The sequence below is a fragment of the Lissotriton helveticus genome, chromosome 10 (genome assembly GCF_964261635.1).
Source record: "Lissotriton helveticus chromosome 10, aLisHel1.1, whole genome shotgun sequence".
In the NCBI taxonomy this organism is placed as follows: domain Eukaryota; kingdom Metazoa; phylum Chordata; class Amphibia; order Caudata; family Salamandridae; genus Lissotriton; species Lissotriton helveticus.
In genome coordinates this window covers 591,545,523-591,555,522 of record NC_136071.1, presented here as the reverse complement: position 1 = coordinate 591,555,522, position 10,000 = coordinate 591,545,523, and positions in this window count along the sequence as shown.

Sequence of the window (10,000 nt, the reverse complement as noted above, 5' to 3'; positions counted from 1 at the left end):
ATGGCCAGACCTCGGGGAGGCCTGCCTGAGCAAACTCGGAGGAAAAGGCCCATCTGGAAGGGGGCTGAGCGGCAGGTGCATACCCGGGCCCCTGGGGGCCCCGGCGGGCGGGCCCGGGTCCTGCCTTCCCCTGATTCGGAACCGCCGGACCTATCGGAGGTCAGACTGTGGAAAAAAACTCGGAGAAAAAGGACCATCGGGAAAGGGCTGAGAGGCAGGTGCATTCCCGGGCCCCTGGGGGCCCCGGCGGGCGGGCCCGGGTGCTGCCTGGCCCCGTCTCGGCATGGCCAGACCTCGGGGAGGCCTGCCTGAGCAAACTCGGAGGAAAAGGCCCATCGGCAAGGGGGCTGAGCGGCAGGTGCGTACCCGGGCCCCTGGGGGCCCCGGCGGGCGGGCCCGGGTCCTGCCTTCCCCTGATTCGGAACCGCCGGACCTATCGGAGGTCAGACTGTGGAAAAAAACTCGGAGAAAAAGGACCATCGGGAAAGGGCTGAGAGGCAGGTGCATTCCCGGGCCCCTGGGGGCCCCGGCGGGCGGGCCCGGGTGCTGCCTGGCCCCGTCTCGGCATGGCCAGACCTCGCGGGGGCCTGCCTGAGCAAACTCGGAGGAAAAGGCCCATCGGCAAGGGGGCTAAGCAGCAGGTGCGTACCCAGGCCCCTGGGGGCCCCGGCGGGAGGGCCCGGGTCCTGCCTTCCCCTGATTCAGAATCGCCAGACCACACGGAGGTCTGACTGACCCTCTCCCTAGTAATCCGGAGGAAAATTACCCCCCTTTCTTGTAATCCGTGCACTAGAGGTGACAGAGGGGACCCAAGGCGCGAAAGTACCCGACCTCCTGGAGCCCTCGCTGGGATCCGGGAGGCAAATGGCACCTCATCGGGACTTCCAGGGAAGTTCGGCCATCTGGTCGCCCCCATTGGAAAGCATTGCGGGCGACCAGATGGCCGAGGCGATCCGGGAGACCAGATGGCCGAGGGGATCCTGGAGACCAGATGGCCGAGGGGATCCGGGAGACCAGATGGCCGAGGGGATCCGGGCGACCAGATGGCCGGGCACGAAAGGGACGCCATCCGGTCGCCCCGTGCCCCCACGAAGGAGGGAGCGGGCGCCCGGGGCATGGCGGGCCGGAGGCCCGGGGCCCCAGCCGGGCCACAGCCATGGAGGCTGCCAGGGGCCGGCGGGCCCTCCAACCCGGGGCCCGCTTACACCTTGACAAGCAGGGGAGGCCTGCAAGGGACCGACGGACCCCTGTCCTGGGCCCTGGGTGGAGCGGCAGCCCGGGGGACCGGGCCCAGGGCCGGAGCGCCCGACCCGGGGCCCCGACCGGGCCCCTGGACCCAGCCGGGGCTCCCAGGCCCGGAGGCACAGGGGAAGCATCCCCGGGCCCGCCGGACCCCGTCCCGGGCACCCTGCCCCACGGCAGGACCCAGGACGGAGCCCGGGGTGGGGAGGCCACCCTCCCCGGGGCCCTCAGGGGCCCTAGCCACTGCTCCTGAACCCAGCCAAGCAAGGGGAGGCTCCCCGGGCACATCGGAACCCCTTCCCGGGCCCTTGGCCGTGCGGCAGGCTGGGAGACAGGGCCCAGGGCCGGAGCACCCGACCCGGGGCCCGCCCGGGCCCCTGGACCCAGCCGGGGCTCCCTAGCCCGGAGGCACATGGTACGCCTCCCCGGTCCCTCCGGACCCCGTCCCGGGCACCCTGCCACGCAGCAGGACCAAGGACAGAGCCCGGGGTGGGGAGGCCGCCCTCCCCGGGCCCTCAGGGGCCCTAGCCACTGCTCCTGAACCCAGGCAAGCAAGGGGAGGCTCCCCGGGCACATCGGAACCCCTTCCCGGGCCCTTGGCAGTGCGGCAGGCTGGGAGACAGGGCCCAGGGCCGGAGCACCCGACCCGGGGCCCGGCCGGGCCCCTGGACGCAGCCGGGGCTCCCAAGCCCGGAGGTGCATGGGACGCCTCCCCGGTCCCTCCGGACCCCGTCCCGGGCACCCTGCCACGCAGCAGGACCAAGGACAGAGCCCGGGGTGGGGAGGCCGCCCTCCCCGGGCCCTCAGGGGCCCTAGCCACTGCTCCTGAACCCAGCCAAGCAAGGGGAGGCTCCCCGGGAACAACGGAACCCATTCCTAGGCCCTTGGCAGTGCGGTAGGCTGGAAGACAGGGACCAGGGCCGGAGCACCCCACCCGGGGCCCGCCCGGGCCCCTGGACCCAGCCGGGGCTCCCAAGCCCGGAGGCGCATGGGACGCCTCCCCGGACCCATGGAGCCCGTCCTGGGCATTGAGCCATGCCGTTGGCCTGGAGATGGGTGCCCCGGACGCCCAGGGGAGGTCTGTCTGGGACACATGGAGCCCGTCCTGGTCATTGAACCATGCCGTTGGCCTGGAGAAGGGAGCCCCGGACGCCCGGGGGAGGACTGCCCGGTACCCGTGGAGCCCTTCCCGGGTACTTTGCAACGCCGTTGGCCTCCTGGAGATGGGTGCCCCGAACGCCCGGGGGGTGGGCTGCCCGGGACCCGTGCAGCCCGTCCTGGGCACTCTGACCTGCTGTTGGCCCGGGGGAGGGACCCCAGACGACCGGGACCCGTGGAGCCCGTCCTTGGCACTCTGACAAGCCGTTGGCCCGGGGAAGGGAGCCCCAGACGACCGGGACCTGTGGAGCCCGTCCTGGGCACTCCTGTATGCCGTTGGCCCGGGGAAGGGAGCCCCGGACATCCGGGACCCGTGGAGCCCGTCCTGGGCACTCCTGTATGCCGTTGGCCCGGGGAAGGGAGCCCCAGACGTCCGGGACCCGTGGAGCCCGTCCTGGGCACTCTGAAATGCTTTGGCCCGGGGAAGGGAGCCCCGGACACCCGGGGGGGAGGACTGCCCGGGACCCGTGGAACTCGTCCTGGGCACTCTGACATGCCGCTGGCCCGGGGAAGGGTGCCCCGGACGCCCGGGGCCCGTGGAGCCCGTCCTGGGCACTCTGACAAGCCGTTGGCCCGGGGAAGGGAGACCTGGACGCCCGGAACCCGTGGAGCCCGTCCTGGGCACTCTGAAATGCTTTGGCCCGGGGAAGGGAGCCCCGGACGCCCGGGGGAGGACTGCCCGGGACCCGTGGAACTGGTCCTGGGCACTCTGACATGCCGCTGGCCCGGGGAAGGGTGCCCCGGATGACCGGGGCCCGTGGAGCCCGTCCTGGGCACTCTGACATGCCGCTGGCCCGGGGAAGGGAGCCCCAGACGCCTGGGGCCCGTGGAGCCCGTCCCGGGCACTCTGCCATGCCGTCAGCCTGGATGGAGCCCCGGACGCCCGGGGGGGGGCGAAGGCCCGGGATGCATGGAGCCTGTCCCGGGCACTTTGCCATGCCGTCGGCCTGGATGGAGCACCGGACGCCCGGGGGACGACTGCCCAAGAGCCATGGAGCCCGTCCTGGGCAATTTGACATGCAGTTGGCCTGGAGGAAGGAAGCTCCGGGTGGCCTAGGGAGGTGTTGCCCAGGCATATCCCATCTGGTCCCCATGGCAGAGAACCACCAACCCTGGAGGGGTGTCCGGGCATACCCTGCCACATAGTAATCCGGAGGCAAATTACCCCCCTTTCTTGCAATCTGTGCACGCGAGGTGACAGAGGGGACCCAAGGCGTGAAAGAACCCGACCTCATGGAGCCCTCGCTGGGATCCGGGAGGCGAATGGCACCTCATTAAGACTTCCAGGGAAGTTCGGCCATCTGGTCCCCCCCATAGGAAAGCGTTGTGGGCGACCAGATGCCCGAGGGGATCCGAGCGACCAGATGGCCGAGGGAATCCGGGCGACCAGATGGCTGGGCATGGAGGTGAAGCCGCCTGGACTCTTCCCCACCCCGTCCCCGTCCCGGGACGAATGCCCGGGACGCATGGAGCCCGTCCTGGCCACTTGACGTCCCGTCCTGGGCATTGAACCATGCCGTCGGCCTGGAGAAGGGAGCCCCCGGACGCCCGGGGGAGGACTGCCCGGTACCCGTGGAGCCCTTCCCGGGTACTTTGCAACGCCGTTGGCCTCCTGGAGATGGGTGCCCCAGATGCCCGGGGGTGGGCTGCCCGGGACCCATGGAGCCCGTCCTGGGCACTTTTACATGCCGTCGGCCTGGAGGTGGGTGCCCTGGACGCCCGGGGGAGGCCTGCCCGGGACCCGTGGAGCCCCTCCCGGGTACTTTGCCAATGCCGTTTGCCTCATGGAGATGGGTGCCCCGGACGCCCGGGGGAGGACTGCCCGGTACCCGTGGAGTCCTTTCCGGGTACTTTGCAACGCCGTTGGCCTCCTGGAGATATGTGCCCCGAACGCCCGGGGGGAGGGCTGTCCGGGGCCCATGGAGCCCGTCCTGGGCACTGTGACATGCCGTCGGCCTGGAGGTGGGAGCCCCGGACGCCCGGGGGAATGCTGCCCGGGACCCGTGGAGCCCTTCCCGGGTACTTTGCCATCCCGTTGGCCTCCTGGAGATGGGTGCCCCGGACGCCCGGGGGAGGTCTGTCCAGGGCCCATGGAGCCCGTCCTGGGCAGTGTGACATGCCGTCGGCCTAAAGGTGGGAGCCCCGGACGCCCGGGGGAAGGCTGCCCGGGACCCGTGGAGCCCGTCCCGGGTACTTTGCCGTCCCGTTGGCCTCCTGGAGATGGGTGCCCCGGACGCCCGGGGGAGGTCTGTCCGGGGCCCATGGAGCCCGTCCTGGGCAGTGTGACATGCCGTCGGCCTAAAGGTGGGAGCCCCGGACGCCCGGGGGAAGGCTGCCCGGGACCCGTGGAGCCCTTCCCGGGTACTTTGCCATCCCGTTGGCCTCATGGAGATGGGTGCCCCGGACGCCCAGGGGAGGTCTGTCCGGGACACGTGGAGCCCGTCCTGGGCATTGAGCCATGCCGTTGGCCCGGAGAATGGAGCCCCCAGACGCCCGGGGGAGGTGTTGCCCAGGCATATCTCATCTGGTCCCCCGGGCAGAGAACCACCAGCCCTGGAGAGGTGTCCGGGCATACCCTGCCCCTAGTAATCCGGAGGGAAATTACCCCCCTTTCTTGCAATCCGTGCACGCGAGGTGACAGAGGGGACCCAAGGCGTAAAAGAACCCGACCTCATGGAGCCCTAGCTGGGATCCAGGAGCCGAATGGCACCTCATCGGGACTTCCAGGGAAGCCCGGCCATCTGGTCGCCCCATTGGAAAGCATCGCGGGCGACCAGAGGGCCGGGATCGAAAGGACTCCCAGCTCCCCATCCATCCCAAGCCTTCGCGGTAGGGTTCCTGACTGCCTGCCCACGCAAGGCAGGGCTCTTGGACCCCGGCTGGGCCTCAGGCGCAGGTTGGACCACCGGAGCTCTAGGGCCCGGACGACCTGGGGGAGGAATGCCCGGGACCCGTGGAGCCCGTCCTGGGTACTTTGACATGCCGTCGGCCTGGAGGTGGGTGCCCCGGACGCCCCGGGGGAAGCTGCCCGGGACCCATGGAGCCCGTCCTGGGTACTTTGACATTCCGTCGGCCTGGAGGTGGGAGCCCCGGACGCCCGGGGGGAGGTCTGCCCGGGACACATGGAGCCCGTCCTGGGTACTTTGCCAATGCCGTTGGCCTCATGGAGATGGGTGCCCCGGACGCCCGGGGGACGAATGCCCGGGACGCATGGAGCCCGTCCTGGGCACTTTTCCATGCCTTCGGCCTGGAGCCCCCAGACACCCAGGGGAGGACCACCGTGAAAACCATGGAGCCCGACCCGGGCACTCTGCCATACCGTCAGCCTAGATGGAGCCCCGGACGCCCAGGGGACGAATGCCCGGGACGCATGGAGCCCGTCCTGGGCACTTTTCAATGCCGTCAGCCTGGATGGAGCCCCGGACGCCCGGGGGACGACTGCCCAGGAGCCATGGAGCCCGTCCTGGGCAATTTGACATGCAGTTGGCCTGGAGGAAGGAAGCCCCGGGTGGCCTAGGGAGGTGTTGCCCAGGCATAGCCCATCTGGTCCCCATGGCAGAGAACCACCAGCCTCGGAGGGGTGTCCGGGCGTACCCTTCTCCCTAGTAATCCGGAGGAAAATTACCCCCTTTTCTTGTAATCTGTGCACGCGAGGTGACAGAGGGGACCCAAGGCGCGGATGTACCCAACCTCCTGGAGCCCTCGCTGGGATCCGGGCGGCGAATGGCACCTCATCGGGACTTCCAGGGAAGTTCGGCCATCTGGTCGCCCCATAGGAAAGCGTTGCGGGCGACCAGATGCCCGAGGGGATCCGGGCGACCAGATGGCCGAGGGAATCTGGTCGATCAGATGGCTGGACACGGAAGTGAAGCCGCCTGGACTCTCCCGACCCTGTCCCCGTCCCCGTGCCCGTGCCCGGGACGCATGGAGCCCGTCCTGGGCACTTTTCCATGCCTTCGGCCTGGAGCCCCCAGACACCCAGGGGAGGACCACCGTGAAAGCCATGGAGCCCGACCCGGGCACTCTGCCATGCCGTCGGCCTGGATGGAGCCCCGGACGCCCGGGGGACAAATGCCCGGGACGCATGGAGCCCGTCCTGGGCACTTTTCCATGCCTTCGGCCTGGAGCGCCCCGACACCCTGGGGAGGACCACCGTGAAAACCATGGAGCCCGACCCGGGCACTCTGCCATACCGTCAGCCTGGATGTAGCCCCGGACGCCCGGGGGACGAATGCCCGGGACGCATGGAGCCCGTCCCGGGCACTCTGCCATGCCGTCCCGACAAATTCGTACGGACTCCTAACCTTACGACACGGATCGGAATCGAGCCCTCTCTGACCCAGCAGTTTCAGGCGCCCGGGGGACGAATGCCCGGGACGCATGGAGCCCGACCCGGGCACACTGCCTTGCCGCCGGCCTGGATGGAGCCCCGGACGCCCGGGGGACGAATGCCCGGGACGCATGGAGCCCGTCCCGGGCACTCTGCCATGCCGTCGGCCTGGATGGAGCCCCGGACGCCCGGGGGACGACTGCCCAAGAGCCATGGAGCCCATCCCGGGCACTCTGCCATGCCGTCCCGACAAATTCGTACGGACTCCTAACCTTCCGACACGGATCGGAATCGAGCCCTTTCTGACCCAGCAGATTTCAGGTTGATTTGCTATATACTTTACGTACGATTTTATGGGGGCCGATTCCGATCCGGTACGTAAAAGCAAATACGACCGACATGTCGGACAACCACGTACACCCAGGGGATAGGACTGCCCGGGTCACATGGACCCCGTCCTGGGCACTCTGATCTGCCGCCGGCGCCGGGGATCGAACCGTGATCACCAGATGGGGATATCCCAAAAATCTGGCATGGATACGGCCCGCCAGGACAGGTTTGGGCACCCCTGTTGTACGGACTCCCAAGCCCTACGGTCCTTCTGACACGGATCGGAATCGAACCCAGCAGATTTCGCGTTGACTGCCTCTATATCAGGGGTGCCCAAACCTGTCCTGGCGGGCCGTATCCATGCCAGATTTTTGGGATATCCCCATCTGGGGATCACGGTTCGATCCCCGGCACCGGCGGCAGATTAGCCCAGCACCAGGTGACTCTGGGAAATAGCTGGCGCCGCGGCTAGGGCGGCTGACTCCGGAATCTGGAGATTTTTTTTATTTAAGGTTTTTGTAGAGCGCGTAGTAACCCTCGAGCATCCCAGAGATCAGGGTTCGATCCCCGGCACCGGCCGCAGATTAGCCCAGCACCACGTGACTCTGGGAAATAGCTGGCGCCGCGGCTAGGGAGGCTGACTCCGGAATCTGGAGATCACGGTTCGATCCCCGGCACCGGCGGCAGATTAGCCCAGCACCAGGTGACTCTGGGAAATAGCTGGCGCCGCGGCTAGGGCGGCTGACTCCGGAATCTGGAGATTTTTTTATTTAAGGTTTTTGTAGAGCGCGTAGTAACCCTCGAGCATCCCAGAGATCAGGGTTCGATCCCCGGCACCGGCGGCAGATTAGCCCAGCACCATGTGACTCTGGGCAATAGCTTGCTTAATCTTCCCAACGGCCCCTAGCGCCTAGAGACCCTTACGGGCGATTGTGCGCCTTACAAATGTGGATTATTATTATTATTATTATTATTATTTGGGCCGACTCCGATCCGGTTCGTAAAAGCACATCTGCCCGAATCTGTCGGACAACCACGTACGCCCGGGAGAGGACTGCCCGGGACCCGTGGAGCCCGTCCTGGTCACTCTGACCTGCCATCGGCCTGGAGAAGGGAGCGCCGGACGCCCGGGGGGAGGACTGCCCGGCACCCGTGGAGCCCGTCCTGGGCACTCTGACCTGCCGTCTGCCCGGGGAAGGGAGCCCCGGACGCCCGGGGGGAGGACTGCCCGGGACCCATGGAGCCCGTCCTGGGCACTCTGACCTGCCGACGGCCCGGGGAAGGGAGCCCCGGACGCCCGGGGGAGGACTGCCCGGGACCCGTGGAACTCGTCCTGGGCACTCTGACATGCCGCTGACCCGGGGAAGGGAACCCCGGACGCCCGGGAGCCGTGGAGCCCGTCCTGGGCACTCTGACAAGCCGTCGGACCGGGGAAGGGAGCCCCGGACGCCCGGGACCCGTGGAGCCTGTCCTGGGAACTCCGGCATGCCGTTGGCCCAGGGAAGGGAGTCCCAGATACCCGGGACCCGTGGAGCCCGTCATGGGCACTCTGACAAGCCGGTGTCCCGGGGAAGGGAGCCCCGGACGCCGGGGACTCGTGGAGCCCGTCCTGGGCACTCTGGCATGCCGTTGGCACGGGGAAGGGAGCCCCGGACGTCCGGGGCCCGTGGAGCCCATCCTGGGCACTCTGACAAGCCGTTGGCCCGGGGAAGGGAGAGCCGGACACCCAGCGGAGGAATGCCCGGGACCCATGGAGCCCGTCCTGGGCAATCTGACCTGCCGTCGGCCCGGAGAAGGGAGCGACGGACGCCCGGGGGGGAGGAATGCCCGGGACGCATGGAGCCCATCCTGGGCACTTTGACATGCCATCGGCCTTGAGACCCGGGGGACGACTGCCCGGGAAGCATGGAGCCCGACCTGGACACTCGCTCATGCCGTTGGCCTGGAGACCCGGGGGACGACTGCCCGGGGCGCATGGAGCCCGACCTGGGCACTCGCTCATGCCGTTGGCCTGGAGACCCGGGGGACGACTGCCCGGGACGCATGGAGCCCGTCCTGGGCACTTTGACATGCCGTTGGCCTGGAGGAGGGAAGCCCCGGGTGTTGTTACCCAGGCATAGCCCATCTGGTCCCCCTGGCAGAGAACCACCAGCCTTGCAGGGGTGTCCGGGCATACCCTTACCCCTAGTAATCCGGAGGAAAATTACCCCCCTTTCTTGTAATCTGTGCACACGAGTTGACAGAGGGGACCCAAGGCGTAAAAGTACCCGACCTCCTGGAGCCCTCGCTGGGATCGGGGAGGCAAATGGCACCTCATAGGGACTTCCAGGGAGGTTTGGCCATCTGGTCGCCCTTTTGGATAGCATTGCGTGCGACCAGATGGCCGAGGGGAAAGGTGCAACCAGGTGGCCGGGAACGAAAGGACTCCCTGCTTCCCACCCCGAGCCTTCGTGGTAGGGCTGCTGCCTGCCCACGCCGGGCAGGGCTCGGGGACCCCGGCTGGGCCTCAGGCACGGTGAGGACCACCGGAGCTCCCAGGCCCGGACGTCCGGGACGACGACTGCCCGGGACGCATGGAGCCCGTCCTGGACATTTTGACATGCCGTTGGCCTGGAGACCCGGGGGACGACTGCCCGGGACGCATGGAGCCCGTCCTGGACATTTTGACATGCCGTCGGCCTGGAGACCCGGGGGACGACTGCCCGGGACGCATGGAGCCCGTCCTGGGCACTTTGACATGCCGTCGGCCCGGAGAAGGGAGCGCCGGACACCCAGGGGAGGACTGCCCGGGACCCATGGAGCCCGTCCTGGGCAATCTGACCTGCCGTCGGCCCGGAGAAGGGAGCGGCGGATGCCCGGGGGGACGACTGCCCGGGACGCATGGAGCCCGTCCTGGGCACTTTGACATGCCATCGGCCTGGAGACCCGGGGGACAACTGC